The sequence below is a fragment of the Ovis aries genome, chromosome 14 (assembly GCF_016772045.2).
Source record: "Ovis aries strain OAR_USU_Benz2616 breed Rambouillet chromosome 14, ARS-UI_Ramb_v3.0, whole genome shotgun sequence".
Taxonomy (NCBI): domain Eukaryota; kingdom Metazoa; phylum Chordata; class Mammalia; order Artiodactyla; family Bovidae; genus Ovis; species Ovis aries.
Window position 1 is genome coordinate 38,790,248 of NC_056067.1, and position 27,368 is coordinate 38,817,615.

Genomic DNA, 27,368 nt, shown 5'->3' on the forward strand with positions numbered 1-27,368 from the left:
AGCAACAGTTAGAACTGGACATGGAACAACAGACTGGTTCCAAATAGGAAAAGGAGTACATCAAGGCTGTATATTGTCACCCTGCTTATTTAACTTATATGCAGAGTACATCATGAGAAACTCTGGGCTGGAAGAAACACAAGCTGGAATCAAGATTGCCGGGAGAAATATCAATAACCTCAGACATGCAAATGACATCACCCTTATGGCAGAAGGTGAAAAGGAACTAAAAAGCTCTTGATGAAAGTGAAAGAGGAGAGTGAAAAGGTTGGCTTAATGCTCAACATTCAGAAAATGAAGATCGTGGCATCCGGTCCCATCACTTCATGGGAAATAGATGGGGAAACAGCGGAAACAGTGTCAGACTTTATTTTTGGGGGCTCCAAAATCACTGCAGATGTTGATTGCAGCCATGAAATTAAAAGACACTTACTCCTTGGAAGGAAAGTTATGACCAACCTAGACAACATATTAAAAAGCAGAGACATGACTTTGCCAACAAATGTCCATCTAGTCAAGGCTATGGTTTTTCCGGTGGTCATGTATGGATGTGAGAGTTGGACTGTGAAGAAAGCTGAGCACCAAAGAAGTGATGCTTTTGAACTGTGGTGTTGGAGAAGACTCTTGAAGTCCCTTGGACTGCAAGGAGATCCAACCAGTCCATTCTAAGGGAGATCAGCCCTGGGTGTTCTTTGGAAGGAATGATGTTAAAGCTGAAACTCTGGTACTTTGACCACCTCATGCGAAAAGTTGACTCATTGGAAAAGACTGATGCTGGGAGGGATTGGGAGCAGGAAGAGAAGGGGACGACAGAGGATGAGATGGCTGGATGGCATCACTGACTCCACGGACGTGAGTCTGAGTGAACTCCAGGAATTGGTGATGGACAGGGAGGCCTGGGGTGCTGCAATTCATGGGGTCACGGAGTCGGACACAACTGAGCGACTGAACTGAACACAAATTTTCTCTTTTTACAATGAGGAAACTGAGACCCAGAGAATCTAAATGTCTTGTTCAATGCCAAAGGTTGACAGGTGATAGTGTGCTTGAAATCCATTCTTCTGTGACATCCTCTATTTTTATAAAATGTGTTGCAAAGATGACATAAAACTTCAGAATCCAAGACTACTTGGAGCATGATCCTAAAGTTAACCTACACAGAAAGCTAAGGTCTGAAAAGTGATAGGTAAGAATTTGGGGTTCTGGTGGATCAGGACCAGCTCGGCCAGGCTCAGTATTCTCCGCCTCTACCTGCTTCTCCTCCCCATTTCCTCCGCTACCTTGCTAGCCCCACCCTTTTCAGGTGGCCCCGCCACTTCCTGGCAGCCCAGCTCCCACCCCACCGCAGGCGGAACCAATGTTCGTGGGCTCTGGGGTCCACCGGATCTTTCTCGCTCAGACTCTCCGCAGCGGTGACTCGGCAGCGGCGTCTCGCGTCATCAGTGACAGCCCCGATTCTTGCTACGCTTTGCGTCGCTCTTCCAGGAGCAGTCACCTCCTCCTTGGCAAATAGTCCTCGGTGGGGTCCGAATTCTTGGATAATAGGAGAGGGGAAGCAAGAGAAGTTGCAGTCTGGGAACGCGGGACCGACAAGCAGAGAGAGATAGGGCCCTAAGTTTCTGTGATAGTGTGCAAAGTTAGTTAAAAACTCCTTCCCACCTAAGATCCCTCCGCCTGCAGTAGCGGTGGTGAGGCCGAGGGAGCCGCCATTTTGGATGTTCGGTTCCTGCTGCCACTGCTGCCACCGCCCCCGGAGCTGCTGGTTTCATTCGAGGTTTCGGGCCGGTGAGTGTCAGTCGCGGCGCGAAGAGAATACTTCTTGTTTTACTCTTTGCCTGCCGGGAGCTCTCGGCCGGAAGTTTCCTGTCTATCCCAGGGGTCCGGTCCCAGATCGTGGAGGGTGAGAAGAGAGGACAGAGACTGGGCCAGGAGGGGCCGGGAGCACAAGGGTTGTTCATACTTCTTGAGGGCCAGCCCCGAGGCCTCAGACCCGGAGGCTCCGCACGCGGCTGCGTCTGTGTTATGGCGTTGCCCGGCCGGTACGGGCCTCCTTGCACCCATTGACTTTCTCAGGCTGCACTCCTCCTTTGAGGACTCATTGAGAGAGCCTGGGGTTAGCGGGGCGGGTCCCACCTCCGCGTGTCTTCTGTTTGCCACGTATCAGTGTTCTTGTATCTTGCATCCTAGTCAGGTCTTTCGTGAAACTCTCTTCTGTATTTCCAAATGCTCGGTTAGTTAATCGTTGTCTGCATCCGCATTGCCGTTCTCTTTGAACTGGACGTCGGCCTCGCCTCTCTCTAACCTTCCAACCAACTTCTTTCCCAATTTTCTGGGGTTCCCCCCGTCTTTTTCTTAAACTCACCTGTGAATGCATTGGTTACCCTTCTCTCAAAGTCCTAATCCTGCAGGCATCAGTTATTAATAATTCTCCCGATTTTCTTGGCGGCTTGACAGAGTCGGGACCGTTGGTTGTGTTTCTCAGTTAGGGTTTGGTGTAGGAGATTCGTCGAACCACTCGCTCAAGAGTGTGCTTCAACAGTACGTGTTTATAAAGCTGAGTAAAGGGTTTTTGGGGGGAAGGTGGTAGGAAGAGGCTGTCAAATATTTTCTCATTTGTATTTTCTCATCCCTTCTTGGGCTGAACACGTAGCTTCTGGGTACTTTTGGACACTTAACATATTTTTCTTAATGCTGTGTATCCCTGCCCAGGGCAGTCTGCCTCTGAAAAAGGATCTTAGTCTGACATTGGTAGAAGGGAAAGTAACCTTTTTTAGATACTGTAGGGATTAGTTAACAGAAGAGAGGAGTGAAGATTTCTTAGTGATTTTAACTTTCAAGTGGTTTGTACAGTAGTGTTCTTCGCTGATTAACTCCGGAAAAATACTTGGATTGACTTCTTGTATGTTATTTTTCTGGGGATAGTTGAATTTTAGATATTCACTTTTACTGTTCCCCATAATGCTTATCATACTGTATATGCTTTAACCTTTGCTTTAAAAATATAGACTCTCCAGACCCATAATTTCACCACTTTCATTCTATTCTTGAGGTATGTTTGCAGTATAGTATACTTGAATAAAAAGCATTTCACTGTAATTCACTGATTATTTCCTATAATTCAAGTTAGATGAGTGTGACTGAGTCACCTCTGTTTCACCTCAGCCTGGGTTTTCACATCTGCAAAAGAGAGATGTAAATTATTTGAGATGGTACCCTAGTGACTGCTGAAACTTAAATTTATAACTTGAACTTGACCAAATCTTTCAATACTTGAAATCCTAATTCCTGTATAAGTGCATTATTCTTATCAGGTTATTATCAGGTAGATAAATTCCTGTACTAGTCAAGAATGTTTCATTGTAAATAGTGTTCTTGGTATTTGTTTTCAGGAGACTTTCCAAAAATGTTTTATTTACTGTTTGTATATTTACTTTAAAGCCATGGAGTCTCATTTTGGTTTAAAGGGCTGTCTAACAAGATAAATGGAATCCTCACTCATATATGTGGGCTTCCCTGGTGCTCAGATGGTCAAGAATCTGCCCGCCATTCGGGAGACCTGGGTTCGATCCCTGGGTTGGGAAGATTCCTTGGAGGAGGAAATGGCAACCCACTCCAGTATTCTTGCCTTGGAGAATCCCCATGGGCAGAGGAGCCTGGTGGGTTGCAAAGAGTTGGACACGACTGAGTGACTAAACACAGCAGCACTCATATACTGAGTATACCCTTGTAGTTGCTACTGAAATGTTCATTTCTGAGTTACACTATCAAATACTCCCAATATTAAATATTGGGAGAGCTATCAGATGGGTGTTAACTTAGTTCATTTCAGGGTATTAAGTACTGCTATTTAAACGTCATTCATTCTTGGGTAGTTTGCATGCAGTTGGAGAAAGCATCCTTTTGCCTTGCAAATGATAAGTGTTTATTTTAGTGCACTTTCGAGTGATCATACTTGAATGTCTACTTGGTCTAAGGGATTGTTGGGGTTCCATACTTGAAATAAACATTGTTTAGGAAACCTTAATTTCTTTTGGAGCAGTTGCTTGTTCTTTGATTTGTTTCACTGACAGCAGTTCTAGATTTGAAGATGAATTTTAGAGTGAAAATATAAAGTACGAAAATTGTCAGCAATGTTTTGGTGATATTTCATCATACTATTTATTTTTAAAAGTGGTCTTGAGTCGAGATTAGTCGTGTGCAAAAACAAAAACTTATGTTTTTATGTGATTAGTAATAATACTATGCAGATTGAAAAAGTTGAAGGAATATTTTCCAAAAGATTATTTTTAATTAAAAAAATGGAATTGGGAAAACACATACCAAAACAGATTATCAAAATGCTTAATCTCCTTATTCGCATTTGATGAGGATTTAAAAATTTTGTGTATACAGCATGATGTAATTGATATCAAAACTTTAAAACTAATTTGGATTCAGCTTCAGAAAGTGTAAAACTATTACCTTTTTTCAACCTGCAGCAACTTGTTTTATCTGTTTTAGGTGCTTGTCTTTCAGTCTTCCTTTATGAATTGTTTCCAGTTCTTGATTTTGACTTTCATCCTTTTGTTACTTGTTCAGTTTCTTTCATGCAGGATGATGTTACAGTTGCTATGTGTTTGTTGCTCAGTAGTGTTCGACTGTTTGCTACCCCATCAACTAGCCCGCCAGGCTCCTCTGTCTGTGGAATTCTCCAGGCAAGAATACTGGAGTGGGTAACCATTCCCTTCTCCAGGGGATCTTCCCGACCCAGGGACCAAACCCAAGTCTCCTGCATTGCAGGCGAATTCTTTACCACCTGAGCCACCAGGGAAGCCCATTAAAGTAGTAAGCAGTTTTAAAATTAAGAGAACGTATAGATTTATGTAAGCGCTTGTATTTGTTGGCTTACAGGTTTTGAAAGTCATTTTTGGCAAAAAGTATTAGGATTCTTTCATTTGCCTTTTTGTATAGAAAATTTTGTTTCAGTAAAGGCATCATTTCTGCATTTAAAGTACATAAATAAGGTTTTTCTTCACTGAAGGAGTCATTGAAAATACTTAATTTGCTATGAATTCTGGTCACTAGAACAATCTCTTGTCAGAGTTTGAAGGGTCCAGAAGTGGAAGAAAAAAAAACCCCCACACTTGCCAAACTTGTTGAGTCAGTATTAACTAACACTTTTGTACAAAAAGGGCAAAGGTTAGGATAATATGATTAAAATGAGAAATGCTTTTTTACTAGGTACTTTGAAGTTTAGCCTTTTTTGGTGGGGTTTTGTTTTGAACTACTCAAACTATTGGAGAAGAAAATTAATGAGTTATAAATGTTGCCAGTGAAAAACAGGCTTAGAAAGAAAAAGGATTTTTTTTAAAAGATGAAGAAAACATATGTGACCTTTGTACTTTATTAATAATTAAAGACATCTTAAAGGCAAGTAGTTTTCACCCCCCTTTCTTTGTTGTTACAGTGCACCAGTCACAGTGTAACCTGATAATCCGTTGCTTTGCTCACTCCAGTTTGCATGTGTAGCTGATTGTGTTGGGCTGAGCATCCTAGGCTGTGCAGCTTGTCTGGCTTTGAGATTAATGTTATAGATTCTTAGAAAGAGCAAATATGAGAAGGACATGTACTTATTAATCTTTGGAGATGTAAAACATTTGTAGTCTCCTTGTCAATGTTTGGGTTAAAATTAAGACTGTCACAGCACAGATGGTGTACACTATTTGATCACAAGATTTAACTTTTGTAAATCATCACAGTACAACTCAAAAGAAGTTCCACTAGTGTTTTTACATCTCAGTTTAGTTTTTGCTTGCTAAACCTCACTCTTGGGAAATTGTTCAGTTTCAAGCTAAAGAGAAGAAGGGAAGTTAATTTTTTAAATTCCTTTCTAAAGTCTACACAAGAGATTCCTTTCCCACTTTTTGAAATTTTTGAAAACGTGATACTTTTAAAATATGGTGAAAATACTGGTTTGAGATGGATGGGGAAACTAATGAAGAAACAGGTACACTGTGTAGAGTTAATTGAATCTTTGTAGTTATTGTTAGGGCTTTTGGGGTCTGAATATTGAAGGAAAACTATTGTAAGAAGAAAGAGCCTTGGGATTTCCCTAGTGGACCAGTGGTTAAGACTCTTTGATTGCACTGCAGGAGGCTTGGGTCCAGTCCCTTGTTGGGGAACCAAGATCCTGGATGCGTCATGGTGTGGCCAAAAAAAACCACAAAAAACCAAGAAACAAAAGAAGAAGGAAGAGCCTCTTTTTCTGATAGTCGCTCAGTTGTGACTCTTTGCCACACCATGGACTGAAACCTGTCAGGCTCCTCTGTCCATGGAATTAATTTTCCAGGCAAGAATACTGGAGTGAGCTGCCATTTCCTACTCCAGGGAATCTTCCTGACGAAGGGATTGAACTTGTGTCTGTTTTGTCTTCTCTGTTGGCAGGTGGGTTCTTTACCAGTGAGCCACCTGGGACTCCTTTCTGTTTGTTAGTATTCAATCAATGTATGTGACCTTTAAAAATGTGTATTTCTGTCAGTGAAGGCATGGGCACTGTATTTTCTTTAGAAGCTTTACACGGTGAAAGTTTAATAAATGGCGTTCATTATTTAAGAAAGTAGAATGAGGAAGTTGCTTATAATTTGACTCTACTATCATTTGGTTGTGTTATTTTATTTACGCACACTGAACTTTTGTTGTTCCTTGAATACTTAAGTGTTCTTTCATTCATTATACCTGTTCTGCTTATACCTGGAATGCTTTTCTTTCTCCTTTCCAACTAGTGAATCTATTTTTTCTTCCTCTCTACCCCAGGCAAAGGATTGTAGTTGGGTGTTTTTTTTTTTTTTTTTTTTAATGTTTGTGGAATTGTTTACTTGTTCTGATCTTCAAAGGACAAGAACCATCTAATTTATGGCATCCCTGGTACATATCACATGTGTGCATGCAGAGTCCTTCAGCCGAGTCCGACTCTGTGACCCCATGGACTGCAGCCTGCCAGGCTCCTCTGTCCTTGGGATTCTCCAGGCAGGAATACTGGAGTGGGTTGCCATGCCCTTCCTTCAGGGGATCTTCCCCACCCAGGGGTCAGACTCAAGTCTCTTGTGTCTCCTCTGTAGCAGGCAGATTCTTTATCCACTGAGCCACATGGGAAGCTCATAGGAGTTTACTGCAGGTCATTTACTTGTGACTGATAGAGTTGATGTTATTGAAATTTATTTTCAGATTTAGAATATATACAAAACCTTATCTGTGTGTCTTTGGAAATATTATTTAGATATTTAATTCCAAAATGGATATTTTCCTTTTCTACTTGTAATTTACTCAGACCCTTTGTTATGCCGAAATTTCAAGTGACAGCAAAGAAATTTGCTCTGCCTGCCATCTTTTTTCTTTCTTTTGAATACCTGTTATGTAATTCATTATGCTCAGGGGGCTAATAGTAAGCTGAGAACTTCAGTCTTTTTCCTCAAAATGGGAATATGTTGATAGTTTAGTGATTTCTTATTGACTTTCCTACTGTTTTTGAAGACTCTACTTTAACAGTGCTGAGGCGTTTTTTAAAAAGTTCTTAATCTGTTTAGAAAACAATAGATGTCCACTGTAATAAATTAAAAAAAAACTAAAGACACACTTGAGAAAAGAACTGTTCATTTCCCCAACCGCTTTGTTACTACTCCCCAACCGTTTTACCGGGTTTTGAGTATACTTCAGTATCTCTCCCTGCTTGGTTCAGTACTGTATATACATCAGTGCACATACATGGGGTGCTTCGCTTTTGCGAAGGGGCGATCATACTTTTTATGTTACTCTGTAACTGAAACTTTTCTCAACACATCACGGTCAGTAAGTGTGATGCTACCTTGTTTTTAGAGGGGTGGGATGGAAGGGTGGGAGGGAGGCTCAAGAGGGAGGAGGTACATGTGTACTCACAGTTGAGTCATGCTGTTTTACAGCAGAAGCCAACATGGCATTGCGAGTATCTTCCAGTTAAGAAAAGGAAACCCTATTATGTCTCACAGTGTGGATGTACTCTACATAGTTTTCTCATTTTCTTGTATACATTTAGGCTGTTTCTAGATTTTTCCGCTACAAACAGTAGTGCACGAGACATCCTTTGACACGTCTCTGTATTTGCTGTTGCTCTTATTTCTACAGAGTCGAATCTCTTGGGTGGGATTTCTGAGTTAAAGGAGTTATATTTTCAGCGTTACTGTTGCCAGATTACTCTTTTAGTAGGTTGTCGTAATTTCCATCTCCACCAGCAGTGGGTTCTCCATAATGTCACATCTTTAGGTGACATTACTTAATTTTATTTTTGCTGGTCTGCCAGTTGCTAAATGTCTTCTCAGTTTTGTCTTAATTTTAACTTCCTTGATTACTGCTGAAGCTAGTCTCTTTTAATATGCTTTGTGGTCTTTTGGATTCCTTTACTGTGAATTGCCTGTTCGTGCCCTTGCTTCATTTTTCTTTTTCTCCTATCTTGCAGGAACATCTTACGGTATATTAATTCTTTGTTGTATAACACATGAACTTATTAATCTAGAGTTAAATTTTATCTGATACAAAGTAAGGGGTCTTATATGATTTTCTTTTGTATAGAGAGCCAGCTGTGTCCAGACTAAATAAGCCATCTTTTCTTCAATGAATTAAGTGCTGCCTTATCATCTGTTAAGTTCCCATATATGTCTGCTCTATTTCTGGATGTGCTGTTTGACTCTTCCTGTACCATTATTTTACTGTTTTGAATATCGTAGCTTTATATAGAAAGTTATGCTCTGTTAAGAAGAGCTCCTGTCACTGTACTTTTCAGTTTTTTTGACTATTCATAAATATTTATTCTTATCTGTATTGGTTGAATATAATTCTGTTGAGTTCAGAAAGCCTCAAAAAAGCCAAGTCAGTGTTTCAAATTGCACTATATTCATGTATTAATTTTGGAAAGCCTGACATTTTAAAATGATAACTTTTCCATATTACTATGTTTCCATTTATTGAGGTCTTATTTTAGTTTCTTCAGTAAAGATTTCATAGATTTAATAGTTGTCTTCATCTAGTTCATGTACCTTTCTTGCTAAATTTATTCCTAGATATTTTACAGTTTTTGACTCTCTTATCAGTGGGACTTCAACCCTGCCCCCCCCCCCCCCCCCCCCCCGCCATTTCTAACTAATGTCAAACATAGGTTAAAAATGAGTCTTTCATTTCCTATAGACCGGTGCTTCTCCGCCCCACCCACTTCTTGGCTATCTCAAATGAACAGAACTTGGATTCGTGAAGAATATGCTAGGGAAAGTTTGTTGTCTTAGTATTAAGTTACTTTCTCATATTTTATAAAGTCATCTGTAGAAAAGTGCCCATAGATAACTGTGACTCTGTTCTTTTAGGATGAGTGCCATCTCTTTATTTTGAAAGTTTGCAGTTTTGCTTTATTTATCCATTCTTGCGGTTTTTGTTAATTTGAATCTTTAAAGCAAGAATTCTCAAATTATGCATGTTCATTATATGAAAGCTATCAAAATATGTGGAAGTTAAAGCACCTATATTCACATGAGGTACAGATATCTCCCTTAAGATTTATCTTACCCTTTCAGTTCAATTCAGTGCAGTCACTCAGTCGTGTCTCACTCTTTGCGACCCCATGGACTGCAGCACGCCAGGCCTCCCTGTCCATCACCAACTCCCAGAGCTTGCTCAAACTTGTGTCCATCAAGTCGGTGATGTCATCTAACCATCTCATCCTCTGTTGTCCCCTTCTCTTGCCTTCAATCTTTCCCATCATCAGGATCTTTTCCAGGGAGTCAGTTCTTTGCATCAGGTGGCCAAAGTATTGGAGTTTCAGCTTCAGTATCAGTCCTTCCAATGAATATTCAGGACTGATTTCCTTTGAGATGGACTGGTTGAATCTTCTTGCAGTCCAAGAGACTCTCAAGAGTCTTCTCCAACACCACAATTCAAGAGCATCAGTTCTTTGGTGCTCAGCTTTCTTTACAGTGCAACTCTCACACCCATACATGACTACTGGCAAAACCATAGCTTTGACTAGACAGACCTTTGTTGGCAAAGTAATGTCTCTGCTTTTTAATATGTTGTCTAGGTTGGTCATAACTTTCCTTCCAAGGAGTAAGCGTCTTTTAACTTCATGGCTGCAGTCACCATCTACAGTGATTTTGGAGCCCCCCCAAATAAAGTCTGTCACTGTTTCCACTGTTTCCCCATCTATTTCCCATGAAGTGATGGGACTGGATGCCATGATCTTCGTTTTCTGAATGCTGAGCTTTAAGCCAACTTTTTCACTCTCCTCTTTCACTTTCATCAAGAGGCTCTTTAGTTCCTCTTTGCTTTCTGCCATAAGGGTGGTGTCATCTGCGTATCTGAGGTTATTGATATTTCTCCCAGCAATCTTGATTCCAGCTTGTGCTTCATCCAGCCCAGCATTTCATATGAGAGTACATCTTAACCTTTCAGTTCAGTTCAGTTCAGTTCAGTTGCTCAGTCGTGTCCAACTCTTTGCAACCCCATGAATCGCAGCACTCCAGGCCTCCCTGTCCATCACCAACTCCCTGAGTTCACTCAAACTCACGTCCATCGAGTTGATGATGCCATCCAGCCATCTCATCCTCTGTCGTCCCCTTTTCCTCCTGCCTCCAGTCCCTCCCAGCATCAGAGTCTTTTCCAGTGAGTCAACTCTTTGCATGAGGTGGCCAAAGTACTGGAGTTTCAGCTTTAGGATCATTCCTTCCAAAGAACACCCAAGACTGATCTCCTTTAGAATGGACTGGTTGGATCTTCTTGCAGTCCAAGAGACTCTCAAGAGTCTTTTCCAACACCACAGTTCAAAAGCATCAATTCTTCAGCACTCAGCCTTCTTCACAGTCCAACTCTCACATCCATACATATTTTACTGGAAAAACCATAGCCTTGACTAGACGGACCTTTGTTGGCAGTCGTGTCTCTGCTTTTGAATATGCTATCTAGGTTGGTCATAACTTTCTTTCCAAGGAGTAAGTGTCTTTTAACTTCATGGCTGCAGTCACCATCTGCAGAGATTTTGGAGCCCCCCAAAATAAAGTCTAACACTGTTTCCACTGTTTCCCCATCTATTTCCCATGAAGTGATGGGACCAGGTGCCATGATCTTCGTTTTCTGAATGTTGAGCTTTAAGCCAACCTTTTCACTCTCCTCTTTCATCAAGAAGCTTTTTAGTTCCTCTTCACTTTCTGCCATAAGGGTGGTGTCATCTGCATATCTGAGGTTATTGATATTTCTCCCGGCAACCTTGATTCCAGCTTGTGCTTCTTCCAGCTCAGCGTTTCTCATTATGTACTCTGCATATAAGCTAAATAAGCAGGGTGACAGTATACAGCCTTGATGTACTCCTTTTCCTGTTTGGAACCAGTCTGTTGTTCCATGTCCAAAGCTTATCTTTAAAAAAATTAAGATTTTATTTGAAGCATTTTGTGACCGTTTTTGATAATTGAGGCCTCTATGGTATATCTTTGCTAATATTAGGGTTAAGAGTGAAAATTTGCTTTTTATTTTATTTGTGTCAAATTGATCATGTTCATCTGTCATTGTTTATTTGGGCTTTATTACTTTTCACGTGAATTAGGATGACTGAATTGTTCAGTAGACATACTTACATTTATATATATCTAATTTTAAAATCTCAGGTTTGGTGAGTTTTTCTTATGAATAATTAAGCCTAAAAGAAGATTCTTATAACACAGTTGAGGGACAGTTGAGCTTAAGATCTCATAGAGGGATACCAGGTGACTGCTTAGACAGAGTATGGTAATATCCTAATGTGGTCACACATTTCACAGCCTTCCCCTTGAAGATCCAGAAATTCCATTTTAGTATTTCACCTAGGAATGATTCATCCTGATCAGACTCACTGATGTGTAAGTTAGGATAACAGTGTTGTAATTCATAAGGGGTTGCACTTTTCTATTGAATTACCTGTATCTACTTTGTGGGGTCCTCTGTTCCTTGTATGGAGGTGTTTGGGAGGCACGGTGCTTCAGAAGGTGATTAATAATCAGAAAGTTGCACTGTGAGCTTGAAACCAGATCCTATAAAGTTGGATGGGCTTGAGTGTTTTATCATTCTAGGCCAAGGCCAAACTTGAAAGAACTGTCCCTGTCCGGCAAGGGTGTTTTGCCTCTCCAGAGACCAAAATACTTATCCCCAGATTTAATCTCTTCTATTCAAACAGTGGTGTATTAACACTGGCCACCCCTTTTTCTTCACTCTGTAGAACAGCTCCTTTCTATGAACTCATTTCTTCATACAGGAGAAAGAGATGTGTGCTGCTTTCCCCTCCCTGCCCACTTTACCCCAAAGAAAGAAAACCACAAAGACACAGACAGTGAGAGAGCCCAGCTAAGTCAGATTAATGACAGATAGTGTCTGTATTGGAGAGGGAAATGGCATCCCACTCCAGTACTCTTGCCTGGAAAGTCCCATGGGCAGAGGAGCCTGGTAGGCTACAGTCCATGGGGTCACATAGAGTCGGACACAACTGCGTGACTTCACTTTCACTTTTTCACTTTCGTGCACTTGAGAAGGAAATGGCAACCCACTCCAGTGTTCTTGCCTGGAGAATCCCAGGGATGGGGGAGCCTGGTGGGCTGCTGTCTATGGGGTCGCACAGAGTCGGAAATGACTGAAGCAGCTTAGCAGCAGCAGTGTCTGTAAGATAAATTGTAAAGTAAAAGTCTGATTGAAGCATAATACTGTTGATTAGTTTGGTTTAAGTTTCTTACTATTAAACTTTCTTACTATTTTGGTCATGGTAGTTTTGCAAGTTTTAAATATACGAAAGCAATTCAAATAGACATATGAGATAAAAATCTGAAATAAGGGTTTTGTGTGGAGTGTAATTTGAAAGTATAGGTCATATGGAGAGTGTGAGAGAGAAAGCAAGGCAACTTCTTTTGGAGGGTTTTGCCCAGTGTTAATTTGGGTCCCTTGAGCACTTTCAGCCATACTTACAAGTCTGTGATTGGTGGTAAAGTTAACAGAAATCTTAATTTCTTTTCTTACTGTTTATCAAGAAAGATTTCAAGTATAGTGGGTGGCTAGAAAAGGAGATAATTTTCATATTGAAAAATCACTTTTAATTTGGGGTTTCTTTTTAGATTTAGAGCTCAGATACCTTTAAGTTTAGAGGAAGCAGGATCAGATAGCAGTGGGAGTCCCACCCTTTATGTATTTGACTGTTGGCTGTCAGCTCAGCGCTCACAGCCAGGGAGTGTGAGGTCAGAAGTGGGAAGAGAGTTAACCAAGTAGATAGAATAGAGGACTGGGTTAAGACCTGATGCCTTTTCTATAGCTGTTAGTGAGTATCCAGTGCACTTTATTTTGTATTCTCTGGAAAGGACAAGTACATTTTCTTTAAATAAGGGTCTTCTACTCTTTAGAATTCAATAAATGCAGTATTCAGTTCCTACTCTTCAAGGCAAGGGGAATATAAGGATTAATAAAATAATGAAGAATCAGGCTTTAGGGAGCTTATATGTGAGTGGGAAAAAAAGGTATTTCAGAGAAAAAAAAAAGAGGTGATCATGGCTTGGAGATGGTATTGATGGTTTTATCCCACAAAGGGTTTTGTGGAAATTTTGGAAAGTATTTTCTCCACTTCAGGGGTAAGATTTAGGTGAATTGGAACATTTCCTGTCTTTTTTTCCCCTGGTCTCTTCTAACTATTTAAATTTTTCTTTTCTATATGAAGCATTTATAGTTTTGATTACTTTGATATGTAAAATAATACTAATTTAGTTTTAAGCTTCAAAACCCAATTTTGTTTTACCATTTTGGATAGAGATTTTTCCAAAGTGAATTTCATACTTCCTTTTTTTTCTGTTTTCATCCTTATTTATCAAATAACCATTAATTAAATAGAATACATTTATCCACAGCTCCTGTTCCTTAATAAATCAGACTTAATTTTTTTGTGTTTGCTTTTCATCCTTGTCCTAATAAGTGTTTTACTTTTTACTTTTAGTTTTTAAAAACATGACAAAGAGGGACATTTTATTTTGAAAACATGTATAATCATGTACATATAACACGTGGATGTTTAGGCATTGACTGAAACCATTGAAATACTAAATGTGTTAGACGTACAAAGAGAAATTGACAAAAACATAATCATGGTAACAGACTTAAATATATCTTTCTCAGTCTTTGATGGATCAGGAAGTTAAACGAATGAGAGTGGACAGTATTTGAACTATATAATTTTCAGAAATTGGTTATTCCATAGATACTGTTTTATTTTCATGTAACTGTTACCTTTAGTTTTTAGAGCAGCTTTATGAGATATACACAAAATTGTACATATTTAATGTATAACTTGGGCTTCCCTTGTGGCTCAGTGGTAAAAAATCCACCTGCCAGTGCAGGAGAGTTGGGTTCGATCCCTGGATTGGGAAGATCCCCTGGAGAAGGAAATGGCAACCCACTCCAGTTTTCTTGTCTGGGAAATCCCATGGACAGAGGAGCCTGGCAGATCACAGTCCATGGGGTTGCGAAGAGTTGGGCACAATTTAGTGACTAAACAACAATGTATATAATTTGATGAGTTAGGATATAACTTTATATTCAGTTTTTTTCTACTGCTTTAAATGTTAAATGTTCTTTATGAGCCATTCCTTGATGAGCCAGGGCCTTATTTTAAAAAACTGAATATGGTACTATTTTTAACTTGTTAATATTCTTAGGACTTCAGGGAGAGTTGAAGACTTTACTGACACACTAAGTATCCTCAGACTCTGTGTGTGTCTTAAGTGTGTATAAGATAAATGCTTTAATTTGGGATTTTTTTTAAAAAGCTGTAAATCAAGGTAGTTATTGTGGAAGTCAAAGGTAGAGATTTATCAGTGATTTGGTCTTTTCCTTTTTGATTAATCATCTATAATTTTTAATAAGAGAAATCGGTAAAGGGCACAAGCTGTTTTTTAGATTGTGAAATTTTTAGAATATTTGTGTGTTTTTTAGAATACAGCAAGAGCTGTCCTCTTGACAAACTTTCAGTTGCACAATATAATATTGTATAGGCACAGTATTGTTACAGCAGATCTCCAGAATTTATGAATCTTGCTCTTGTGCTTTTGAATGCTTGCTTCTGTTAGATGTAAGTTTTGTTTGTTTGTTTTGCACCCGTTTTTGTTCTTTCTTCCCCTGTTAGGTGACATTTTAACTATCATCGGTGTCCTTTCCCAAAACAACTTTCTCCTGGCTCCCACTCTTTTCAGTTTTTCCTCCAGTTTTCTAATTTGTTCTGTTCTGGAAAAAGCTGAATAAGAACCTGTAAATAAAGGAGATGTTCTGGGTCGATATGTGTCGATGTGAATCTCTCTGTTGGCTGCATGAGATTATAAAAATGTGTTTTGGATTCTCATCTATGTTCTATACTGTATAGCTGAGTCATTACTATACATTATATTTTTACCAAGTTTTTATTTTAAAGGATAGAGTTATTGTTTTTTATGATAGACGTTTAAGTTGTTATATGTTGAGGTTTTTGAGTATTTTGAAAAGCAAGTAAACACTTTGAAAAAATAAGGAAATCTTCTACATTGTAATTAAAGTAGGTAATGTGGTCTACAGCATTCATTACATATATCTAATACACGGATGTATTTGGATCTAATTTTCAGAAATATTTCAGATATAAAGCACGTGAAAGTGAAGTCGCTCTGTCGTGTCCGACTCTTTGCGACCCCATGGACTGTAGCCTACCAGGCTCCTCCCTCCATGGGATTCTCCAGGCAAGAGTACTGGAGTGGGGTGCCATTTCCTTCTCCAGGGGATCTTCCCAACCCAGGGATCGAACCTGGGTCTCCCACATTCCAGGCAGATGCTTTAACCTCTGAGCCACCAGGGAAGCCCATGGAAAATAATAATAAACATTCATTTACCTACTGCCTAGTCCAAGAAGTAAAATACCACCAGTATAGCTGAAGCTTCCTGTGTAATACTACCCCAGTCAGGTTCCCCTCTTTCCCAGATGATTGTCTTTCGCGTACACATTCTTATTCTTTTACTGCATTTTCACAGTTGAGGCATGTGTTAGGTGTACAGCAGAGTGATTTCAGCTATACATGTACTCTTTTCTTCTTCTTCTTTTTTTTTTAATATTTATTTATTTGGCTGCCCCAGGTCTTGGTTGTAGGATGTAGGATCTGGTTCCCTGACCAGGGATTGAACCCAGGCCCCTGCAATGGGAGCACAGAGTCTTAGCCACGGGACCCCCAGGGCAGTCCCCAGTTACACATATACTCCTACTGCATTTTTGTAGTAGATCTAAAGAGTGCATACTTTCATGTCTTTTAAACTTTTATAAATATTAATGCTGTGTGACTTTCTGCGACTTGTTTTTACTCGATTATTTCATTCAGGGATGATTTGTTCATGTAGTCAACATTCCTTCAGTGATTACTATGAGCTAGACACTTTGCTAAGACTTTTATGTGTATTCTGGTTTGTTTCTTGTAACAATCCATTGAGGTAGATACTCTCCCCGTTTTATAGACGAGGAAACTGAATTCTGAGAGGTTAAGACATTTACACAAGGACACAGCTAATAAGTTGTGGAGCTGGCGTATAAACCTAGGTAATTTTACATTGTTTTAAACAGTGATGGGGCATTGAATAAGGGTACATCATCTCTTATCAGTTCTGAAATTGCCAAAGATGTTCTTCATAATTCTTTTGATGTTAAAGTTTGATCTGACCAGATGCAAGGCTGTTTGTAGTATTTAGTTCTCTCCTTGGTATGAGTATCGTTATATGATACTGCAGAAATATTGTTAGATAATACAACAGATGCTCCAGACCTAATGGGCAAATTAAGACGTATTGTGTAGGTACTATATTACCTTTCTAAAATCCAGAAAATTTTCAGTTCTCCCCTAAAGGTTTTGAATGAGTACTGGTACTGTGCTCCATAGGGGCTTCCCAGGTGGCTTAGTGTTGAGAAATCTACCTGTCAGTGCAGGAGATGCAGGAGATGAGGGTTTGATCCCTCAATCAGGAAGATCCCCTGGAGCAGGAAATGTAACTCACTTCAGTATTCTTGCCTGGAAAATTCCATGGACAAAGGAGTCTGCCAGACTACAGTCCATGGGGTTGCGAATGAGTCAGAGACGACTGAGTGGATAAACGACTGTGCTACAAATCTCTTTCTATATATGTGTGGGATTTAGGGTTTGTTTGATCCAGAAATCGCTCACAAAAGAAAAAAAAGTCTAAATATGTTGAGTTAGTTTGGCCATGACAATATTTGGCTTATCATAAATACAGTGTTCTGTCATTGATTAGCAATTTTTCCCTTTTATTATGTGGCTGGAATTTAAAAATCTGTTTTCTTCAGTAGACTTTGAGATCTTAAGGATAGAGGCTATGTCCTTGCCAGTCCTATTACAATGCCTGGCATAGCAAAGGCTCAGCAAATATTTGTTGAATGAGTGATTGGCACTTACTGGTATAACATGTTTCCCTGTTACTTAGGTCATCTCTGGGGTAATGTGACTAAGTGAATTGAACAAGGAGGAAAAAGAAGAGGTACATCAAGCTAACTTCTGATTCTGTATTTTTTACATTTTCCCTTTCCATTTTGAAATGGATTTAAATGATGCTTATGTCGATGTGTTGATGTTGTTTATGATATTGTATTCTCTGTTTTATAAACGGGCCTTCAGCTATTCAGCTTTTGTTGTTGTTCATTTTCTGTTTTAAGACTCTTGATCTTGCTGCTTTCTCAGTTCAGAATTCTCAAACTTAGTGTTAAATATAGTATATAATATTTTGCTCATTATTAGTTTGGCTTAACTTAGTTTTTCCTTGTACAGAATTGCCTGACTGTACAAGCAGTCAATTGAGGCTACCTTTGATTTGTACAGAATGATGCTTTTAAAATTGACAGACTGAAAATAGAATGATACATAGTGTGGTCATTAAATATTTGTTCTCATAGATTTTTAAAGCTGATTCAGTACTCTTTATTTTTTAATTTTTCAGTTTTCAGTATTCATATTTATTCAATACCCTTATTTTACTGCTGGAAGAGAGGCTTAGAGAAGTCAAGTGGCTTGCTGTAGGTAGTTGGGCCAACAAGGGTGGTTAAGTACTAGGATCTTCTTTTCACTGTTTTGTCCCTAACATTTCTTTTAAATATGTTTTTTTCTTTATAGAAACTGTGTCTGAGGGATATTCAACATGTTAAGAGTTTTTGTTTGAATGATTTAAGAAATTTCTTATTCAAAATATAAAACCATAGTCACTAAGGTTTATTAATGTAAGAAGACTTGGGGAGCAGGCGAGAGGAGAGGCTAGCTTACTGGGCCCAGTTCTCTTGCAATAATTTTTCCTTTACTTGTAATTCTTTGACTTTAATTACTGTTGCTTCCAGTGCATAGTTCCTGTGGTGTGACTCCCTCCTTTGGGTGCTTTGGCCAAAACACTAGACATGACATTTTGTTTTTCTCTTTTGTAGGATTTGAAATGGCTGGAATATTTAGAATAGACCTTCTTGCATATCTAAGGTAGAAATAAAGAGAAATACAAGTTCTCAAAGATTTGTCCTTGTCCTTCTCCACGTATTTAAAGCATTACCCTCTCTTGTAGTCTCAGTTCACTTGTTTAGAAGTCCAAAATGGCTATAGCTTGACAGGCACCCTTTTTGAACTGCCTGGGTTTGAAAAGCACTCCCTTTCAACCTGGCACTCAGGATCTCCTTTCTAGACGGCTTGATACCTCTGTGGAGGTTAGCTCAATAGAGCCCCTATTAGTTCCCTGTCCCTCATAAGCCCCGTTTTTCTACGATAAATTTCTAGATGTAGAGTTGCTGGGTCATATGGTAAGTGTATGTTGTAAGTTTATACGAAACTGTCAAGTTGTTTTCCAGAGTGGCAGTGCCATTTTGCTTGCCTTCCAGCAATGTGTGAAAGAGAGTCCATTTGCTTTGCATCCTCTCCAGCACTTGGTGTTTTAGCCATTTCAATAGGTGTATTTTGTTGCTGTTAAATCTTTAAGTCGTGTTCGACTCTTGTGACCCCACGGGCTGTAGCCTGCCAGGCTCATCTGTCTGTGGGATTTCCCAGGCAAGAAAGTTATCTTGTGGTTTTAATTGGTATTTTTCTAATGCTTAATGTAGTTGAGCATCTTTTAAATAAGCTTATTTACTATTCTTATAGCTTTTCGGTAAAGTATTTATTTTAGTTTTTTGCCTGTTTTAAAAAATTCAGTTAGTTTAACTGTTTCGAGAATTGTGTCTGTGTTCTAGATAAAGACATGTCCCTTGTTGATACGTGATTTGCACATATCCCAGTCGGTAACTTGTCTTTTCATTCCCTTAACAGTGTTTTTCATAGTGTAAAAGTTTGTATTTTTTATAAAATCCAATTTTATCATTTTTTTTCTTTTATGGATTGTGCTTTTGGTATAACAGCCAAGAACTCTGCCTAACCCTAGGTCATGAAGGTTTACGCCTATGTCCTCTAAAAGTTTTATAGTTGTATGTTTTATATTTAGATCTAGGATCCATTTTGAGTTAATAAGGTGTGAGAGTTAGGTCAAGGTTCAGTTTTTTTTCCTTCTCTTTTTGCATGTGCATGTTCAGTTGTGATGTGCATTAAGTTGTTCATACTAATACCTAATTATCCTTTTAACATTTGTCGTAATATCTCCTTTCATTCCTAGTATCGGTAATTTGTATTGTTTCTCTTATTGTCTGGCCAGAGGTTTATCAGTTTCATTGATCATTTCTCACAACAAGCTTTTGGCTTCATTGACTTTTTTTTTTGTTTTTAATTTCATTGATTTGTGTATTGTTTATTTACTTTTTTCTAGTTCTTTTGGGTTATTTACTTTTTAGCTCCCTGACACACAAATTCATAAAGCGTTCCATTTTTGGGGGGCTTCCCTGATAGTTCAGTAGGTAAAGAATCTGCCTGCAATGTAAGAGACCTCGGTTCGATTCCTGGGTCTGGCAGATCCGCTGGAGAAGGGATGGGCTACCCACGCCAGTATTCTTGGGCTTCTCTTGTGACTCAGCTGGTAAAGAATCTGCCCGCAATGCGGGAGACCTGGGTTTGATCCCTGGGTTGGGAAGATCCCCTAGAGAAGGGAATGGCTACCCACCCTAGTATTCTGGCCTAGAGAATTCCATGGATTGTATAGTCCATGGGGTTGCAAAGAGTTGGACATGACTGAGTGACTTTCACTTCACTTACCTGACCAGGGTTGACCAGGGATTGAACCCATGCCCTCAGCAGTGAAAGTAAGGAGTCCTAACCACTGGACTGCCAGGGAATTCCTTCTAGTTTTTTTTGAAGTAGAACCTTAGTTGTTAGATTGTTGACATGTAAGTCCTTAATGCTATACATTTCCCATTAACCACTGCTTTAGTGTATACCTCAGATTTTGGTGTGTGTTTATGTTTCTGTTCAATTTGGTATATTTACTAATTTTCCTTCATACTTCCTCTTTCACCCATGGATTATTTGGGAATGTATTATTTAATTTCGAGGTAGATGGAGAGTTTTCCAGTTAGCTTTCTGTTATTGATTTCTAGTTTAATTCCATTATGGTCAGAGGCTTTATTTTTTTTTTTAATTTCCATTTGTTTAACTTTATTAACTTTTTTTTTTTTTTTGGCTGTGTGGCTTGTGGGATCTCAGTTCTCCAGCCAGCAATTGAACCCCAGACAGTGAAAGCGCCAAGTATTAATCATTGTACTACTGTGGAATTCCCTAACTTTTCCCCCCAAATAGGTCTAGGACACAGTCTGTCTTGGTGAATGTTCTGTGATTAAGAAGAATGTATATTCTGTTGTTGGTTGGGGTGTTCTGTAGATATTCGTTAGATCCAGTTAGTTGACAATGTCATTCAATTTTTTTGTTTTATCCTTGGAGAACATGGTGAAGTCTCTTAACTATAATTGAGGAATTGTTTATTTTTCCTTTCGTATCTGTCAGTTTTTGTCTCATATATTTTTTAACACTATTGTTAAGTATGTTTGCAATTGGAATTGTTGTATTTTCTTGGTGAATTCACATCAAGCAGTGAGAGGATAGGGAGAGATTACTGCATGCTCGCAGGGTCTCAGCTCCTCTGGTCGAGAGGAGTTTCCCTTTTCCAGTTTTTAGGTGCCTGCCTGGAGGTACTGCCATTGCTTTTTTGCAGCAGCCACCAGCGGTATTACCCCGGGGCAGGGGAGAGGGAAGGAAGACACAAAACAGAATTTCTTCCTTTGTCATTTATCTTTCTTTTCCTGCTCCTTGGACCAGAAGGAGAGGGTTTTTCTTAGAACTTCTTCTCTGTACCCACTGAGCACTTCCAGATTTGGGGCTGCCTTTGGGTACAAGCTGGGCGACTGGAGGAAAATGACAGCTTCTTGCCAGTTTGATGTAGCTTCAAATTCTTCTTGCTTTCTCTAGCCTGCTCACTGTCATTTGCTTTGCAGAGTCCTCAGGTAGCTGTGACATGTGTTTTTTCTAGGATTTATAGTTGCATTCAGAAGGAGAGAGAGGCAGGACTCCATGGAGTGTTGTTTACTCCCATTTTCACTGGAACCAGAATTTTTTGTTTAGTTTTGTTCTTAGAATATATTCTGAAATATACTAAACCCTTTACTTTTTACTTTACATGCCTGTGTAAACCAAAAAAAAAAAAAGTTTCAGTAAACAAGTGTTGCCTGCCATCAAGCCATCAGCCGCTGCTGCTACTGCAGCCATCTGGTGGTGTACCCTAAAGGGAATTCAGGATGGAGAAGAGAGAATACTGGCAGATAAGATGCGGATCAAAGGAATGACTTCAATAAACCCGGAGTCTGGGATTTTCACATACACAGAAAAGCACTAAAATCATTAACTTGAGACGTCTGGTTTTTGTGATTAGCAGTCATCTTGTGATATTCGTTTGATTACATGTTTTTGGTTTTTTTGCCCATCCTGCTGGTCAGAACTCATATGTCCTGGCTCCTCCCTTATCGCTTTGGAAGGTTCCCTCTGAGTTGTCTGTATCCTTGGCCTTTAGTGAAACTGAAGTTGCTCAGTCATGTCCACTCTTTGCAACCCTGTGGACTACAGCCTGCCAGGCTTCTCTGTCCCTGGGATTTTCGAGGCAAGAATACAGGAGTGGGTTGCCATTTCCTTCTCCAAGGGGTCTTCCCGACCCAGGGTCTCCTGCACTGCAGGCAGACTTTTCACCATCTGAGCCACCAGGGAAGCCCTGAGCTATGCTGCTGCTAAGTCGCTTCAGTTGTGTCTGACTCTGTGCGACCCCACAGATGGCAGCCCACCAGGCTCCTCTGTCCCTGGGATTCTCCAGGCAAGAACACTGGAGTGGGTTGCCATTTCCTTCTCCAGTGCATGAAAGTGAAAAGTGAAAGTGAGGTCACTCAGTCGTGTCTGACTCTTCATGACCCCATGGACTGCAGCCCACCAGGCTCCTCTGTCCATGGGATTTTCCAGGCAAGAGTACTGGAGTGGGGTGCCATTGCCTTCTCCAGGGCGTCTTCCCAACCCAGGGATTGAACTTGGGTCTCCTGCACTGCAGGCAGACTCTTCACCATCGGAGCCACCAGGGAAGCCCTGAACTATGGTCTTTGGTAATTTCCCGAATAAAACATAATTCTCAACTTTTTAGGTTGTGCGTTTTTTCAGTTGACACCTATTAAGATATTTTCTTGTGATACAGAAAGAAACCAAGTAGTAGTAAGTTGTCACAGCCCAAAGAAAAAAAAATCTTGTGTTTCTCTAAGCTAGAGGCAGCCTGGTATTGGAGGAAGAGTGCTGAATGGGGGAATCATGAGACATGAGTAAGGCTAGTGACTAATTCTGTGACCTCATACGAGGTAGTTAACATCCTGAATCCTCCGTTTCCTCCTACAAAGCTAGGGGCATTGAGACTTCCCTGGTGGTCCAGTGGTTAAGACTCCACAGTTCTAATGCAAGGGACCATCCCTGGCTGGGGAACTGAGATTCCATATGCCTCACGATGCAGCAAAAAAAAAAAAGTACTAAAGAAAAAAGCTAGTGGCATGAACTATATTTCTGTGACTCTGAGGCTGATAGCTGAGAAGTTGCTTAAGGTAACTTGTTTTTCTGTCAGCTGTCTTAAACTTCTGTGATTTCCCCCATATTTTGGGACTAGATTTAGGCTTTTTCTGATAGTCTTTGTTTGCTTTGTAGAGGTCTTCTAGAGAGAAGTTACTTACTAGCAGAGTATTACCATTGATATAGATTTTTTAAAAGTGGTTTTATTTATTTCTTTTTAATTATTTTTTAAATTTCTTTCTTTATTTGGCTTTGCTGGGTCTTCGTTGCTGCACGGGCTTTTCTCTAGTTGCAGAGAACGGGGGCTCCTCTCTCATTGTGGTGGACAGCCTTCTCTTGCAGACGCTTCTTTTGTTGCTGTGCACAGGCTCTAGGGAGCAAGGGCTTCGGTAGCTGCAGTTCCCAGGCTCGAGAACACAGGCTCTATAGTTGTGGTGCACGGGCTTAGTTGCTCCGCGGCATGTGGGATCTTCCTGGATCAGGGTTGAACCTGTCTCCTGCATTGGCAGGCAGATTCTTTACCACTGAGCCACCAGGGAAGCCCTTGATTGATTTTAGATGTCTCTTGTTCCCCACACACCAAGTTAAGGTTAACAGTAAATAAGATTCTTTTTGAAAATGCAGTTACTGGGCTTTAGACGGTCAACACCTGATTTTACATTTGGTTCTTGAGCTTTCAGAGCTGTAATACCTTTATGCTTTTCTTAGTTTATTTTACTGTGTTGAAAGTATGTATATAGTACATTGGTTTTGCTTACCTTTAAATTTTATTTTGTCCTAAAGTCATTGATATTTATGATTATTGTGAAAGTAGTAGTTCTTTAAATGGACCTCTATTAATATTTTTTTATTGTGAAAATTTTAAGGATTTAGATGCCTTGTTGAAGCTTTTTGATTTTTAGAAAGCTTTCTAAAGGTGAGGAACAATTTCTAATACACAAGAAAATAGAGAATAATATAATGTATTATCATGTATTCATCATATACCTTTATCAGTAATCAACACCTGCCCATTTTGTTTCATTTTTACCCCCTCCTGTCCTCTTTCCTCGATGTTTTTCCTCCTGAGAGGAACATTTTATGTATTTATTTTAGTTCTATTTGGTTATTGCTGTCACCCCATCTCCTTCCACCTTCCTCATGCATGCACGTTCAGTTGTGTAGCCCCATGGACTGCAGCCTGCCAGGCTCTTCTGCCCGTGGACTTCTATAGGCAAGATTACTGGGGTGGGTTGCCATTTCCTTCTCCACCCTGGGAGTATTTTAAAACAAATCCTAGCAATCATATAATTTCACATAGATACAATATTTATTTTTGAAGTACTGGGAAGAACTTTTTGCATCTTAATACCAGGTTCAAGTGCCTAGCTCTGTCACTTGCCAGCTTTGTGACCTTAAGCAGGTTGAATAGTTGCTCTGAGACCAAGTTTCCTCAAAGGCAAAGTGAGGATAGTGATTTTCCATCCTTATTTTAAAATGACGTAAGGGACAAATGAAGTAATGAAGATAATAACCATAAAAGTGCTTTGTAAACTACAGACATTAAACCCTCAAATAGTTCTATTAAAAAGTGACAAAATGGGTTTAGCCAAGTGCAGGCAGCCGAAGGGGCGCCGCTGAACTGATCCGCTGGGTCTGTTGCTTCCACTGCCAACCCCTGCTCTGTGACCCGCGACTCCAGATCCCTTTTAGATCAGCCCAGGTGCCCCAGGCCCGGCACGGGTGGCGTGTTGGGAGGATGAGCCCTGGGCAGCAGCAGGAGGAGCCGTCTCAGCCGTAGCAGGCCAATGGGGCCCTTAAAGTCTCTGTCTGGAGCAAGGTGCTGCCGAGCTTCATGGCCTGGGGAGACAAGGATGAATTTTTAGATGTGATCTACTGGTTCTGACGGGTCACTGCTGTGATCTTAGGTGTCCACAGCTAAGTGTTGGGGAGTGTTCCCATTGCGAGGTTTCTTGGGAATAGCTGGGTTCTGCCTGATCAACGTGGGTGTCGTGTACCTCTACTTCAGCAACTACCTGCAGATAGACGAGGAAGACTATCGCGGCACATGGGTGCTCACAGAAGAAGGGTTTATGACATGGTTTAGCTTGTTCATGGTCCTCTGGATCGTCTTCTGCACTGCCGTCCACTGTGACTGATGGTGCACGGCCCCACTTGCTCCCTGCCCAGCCCAGAGGACCCTCTTAGTCACAGCACAGAAGCATGATTGGTAGGGGCTCCCCAGCCACGTGGAACCAGGAAGACCTATGTTTCCTGGACTGAAAGTCAGTGTGTTGGGTGTCAGTGTCTTCTGCAAGGGTTGCAGCCAGAAACGTGAGAGAACCATCCACCTTTTGGAGAAGCACTTTTGAACTGTCTATTGCCAACTGTTTCTTCTTGGAGACCGTTGTGAGATATCTGTTTGCCGATTGGAGCTGTCCTTTAATTTGCTGCACCTCTGGATCTGGATGAAACATTAAATTATCTTCCTTCTCCATCAGGTGCAGAGTTTTTAAACTACCAATCATGGGCATTTCATGTGCATGGCCTGTAGCACAGTACAGGCAGCATCTGATAACAGTTTTCATTTTAGAATGTTTTCAGATGCTTGAATAAATCAGATCTTTAATTGAGAAAAAAAAAAATGACCAAAGGGTGTTATACAGGTAGCTTTGCATAGTTTAGGACACACAGTCTTAAGAGGGCCGGTATGCCAGAGCTTATCAATACCTAGGGAACTTTTCTGAATTCCTAACGTACCATCCTTACCTTGAGGATTGATGCCATAGTGAACTGATTGGAGTGGGATATCCTACGAGTTTATTAGATTAGAGCAACATAGAAGATTATTGGTTTAGGATTCCACAGCTAATATGTACTAAAGGTGATTCTAATGATTGTCTAATTCTATAATTTTTATTAACATGGAGATATAATAATATGTATAAAATAAAATGTATTTTAAGTATACAGTTTGGTGAATTTCAGAAGTGTATATATCCATTTCTATCACCCCAAAAGATTTCCTTGCTGCCCAGTCCGGTCCCTGTCCCCGCAGGTAATCAGTGATCTCTTTTCTGTCATTGTAGATGAGACATGTCTTTCTTAAAAGTTTCATATAGGTGAAATCATACAATATGTGCTCTCTTGGTCTTACTTCTTTTGCTCAGCAGAATGTTTTTGAGAGCCTTGTGGGTTATGTATTGGTTCTGTTTTATTCTGACAAGTATACTTTTATGTGGGTATGCCAATCATGCTTTACCTGTTTATGAACATTTGGGTTGTTTCCAGTTTGGGGCAGTTATAAATGAAACTTCTTTGAACATTTTTGATCATGTGTTGGTGAGAACACATATTTTCATTTCTCGTGGGTAAACACTGAGTGGATTTGCTGAATCATATGCTAAGTGTATATTTAACTTTATATGAAATTGCCAAACTGTTTTCTAAAGTATTTGAGCTATTTTAGATTCCCGTGAGCAATGTGTGAAAGTTCATTTGTTCTATATTATTGCCTAAAATTTTAGGCATTCTAAGGGTGTAGAGTGATATCTCCTTAATAGTTTTAATTTACATTTCTCTGTTTACTGATGACATTTGCATCTTTTCACATGCTTGTTGGCCATTCATATAAGTCCTTTGTAAGGTAGGACTCCTTTCTTTCTTTGTTTTGCCTTATTTTTATAATGACATCTTTTGAAGGGTAAAAGTTCAAAATTTTTATGAAATCTAGATTATTAATTTTTCTTTTGTGCTTTGTTCTTATATGTGAAATCATTGTTTAACCCACGTTTCCAAAGATTTCCGTCTGGGTCCCATTTTGAGTTAGTTTTTTTATATTGTGTAAGGTTAGGGTGCAGGGTCAATTTTTATTTTTTCTCATGACACGAGTAGTCTTCTGGACAAAAAAAGGTTGCCTGCCATTTCAGTAAACACAGAATATTGTGACTGTGAAGACATCAGCCTGTGCAGCTGCCCCCTGATGGTGCACCTTGAAGGGAATTCTGAATGGAGGAAAATAGGATACTGGCCCTGGATAGTTAAGATATATATCAAAGGAATCATTTCATTAAGCCCAGACTCTTGAATCTTGCCAAACATACAAAAGCATTAAAATTATTACTTTTGAGATGTCAATTTTTGTGATTAGCAGTCATCTTGTGGTGTTCAACTACATGTTTGTTATTTTTTCACAGCAAAACCTATGTATCCTGGCTCCTTCCTAACTTCTTCGAAAGACTTATCTGAGAGGCTGTATTCTGGGCTACAGTCTTCAGTAATAAAATGTAATTCTTGGCTTTTAGGTCGTGCGTTTTTTCCAGTTGACAGCTTTGTCTGCTGAGA

At 39.8% G+C, this 27,368-nt stretch overlaps 1 protein-coding gene and 1 pseudogene across 4 annotated transcripts in view; both read left to right on the forward strand.

Moving 5' to 3' along the window:
* Nucleotides 1-1,465: 1,465 nt before the first annotated feature.
* On the forward strand, nucleotides 1,466-25,669 carry LOC114117968 (GEL complex subunit OPTI-like; annotated as a pseudogene).
* Nucleotides 1,466-27,368, forward strand: part of AP1G1 (adaptor related protein complex 1 subunit gamma 1) — an 82,229-nt gene continuing 56,326 nt past the window's right edge. For 2 of the 4 annotated variants that reach the window (XM_060398459.1, XM_060398461.1), the window contains exon 1: nucleotides 1,466-1,900. The gene's annotated coding sequence lies outside the window, so the exon portion shown is untranslated. The remainder of the gene's footprint in view (nucleotides 1,901-27,368) is intronic. The other 2 variants (XM_004015118.5, XM_060398460.1) reach the window with 1 other exon arrangement.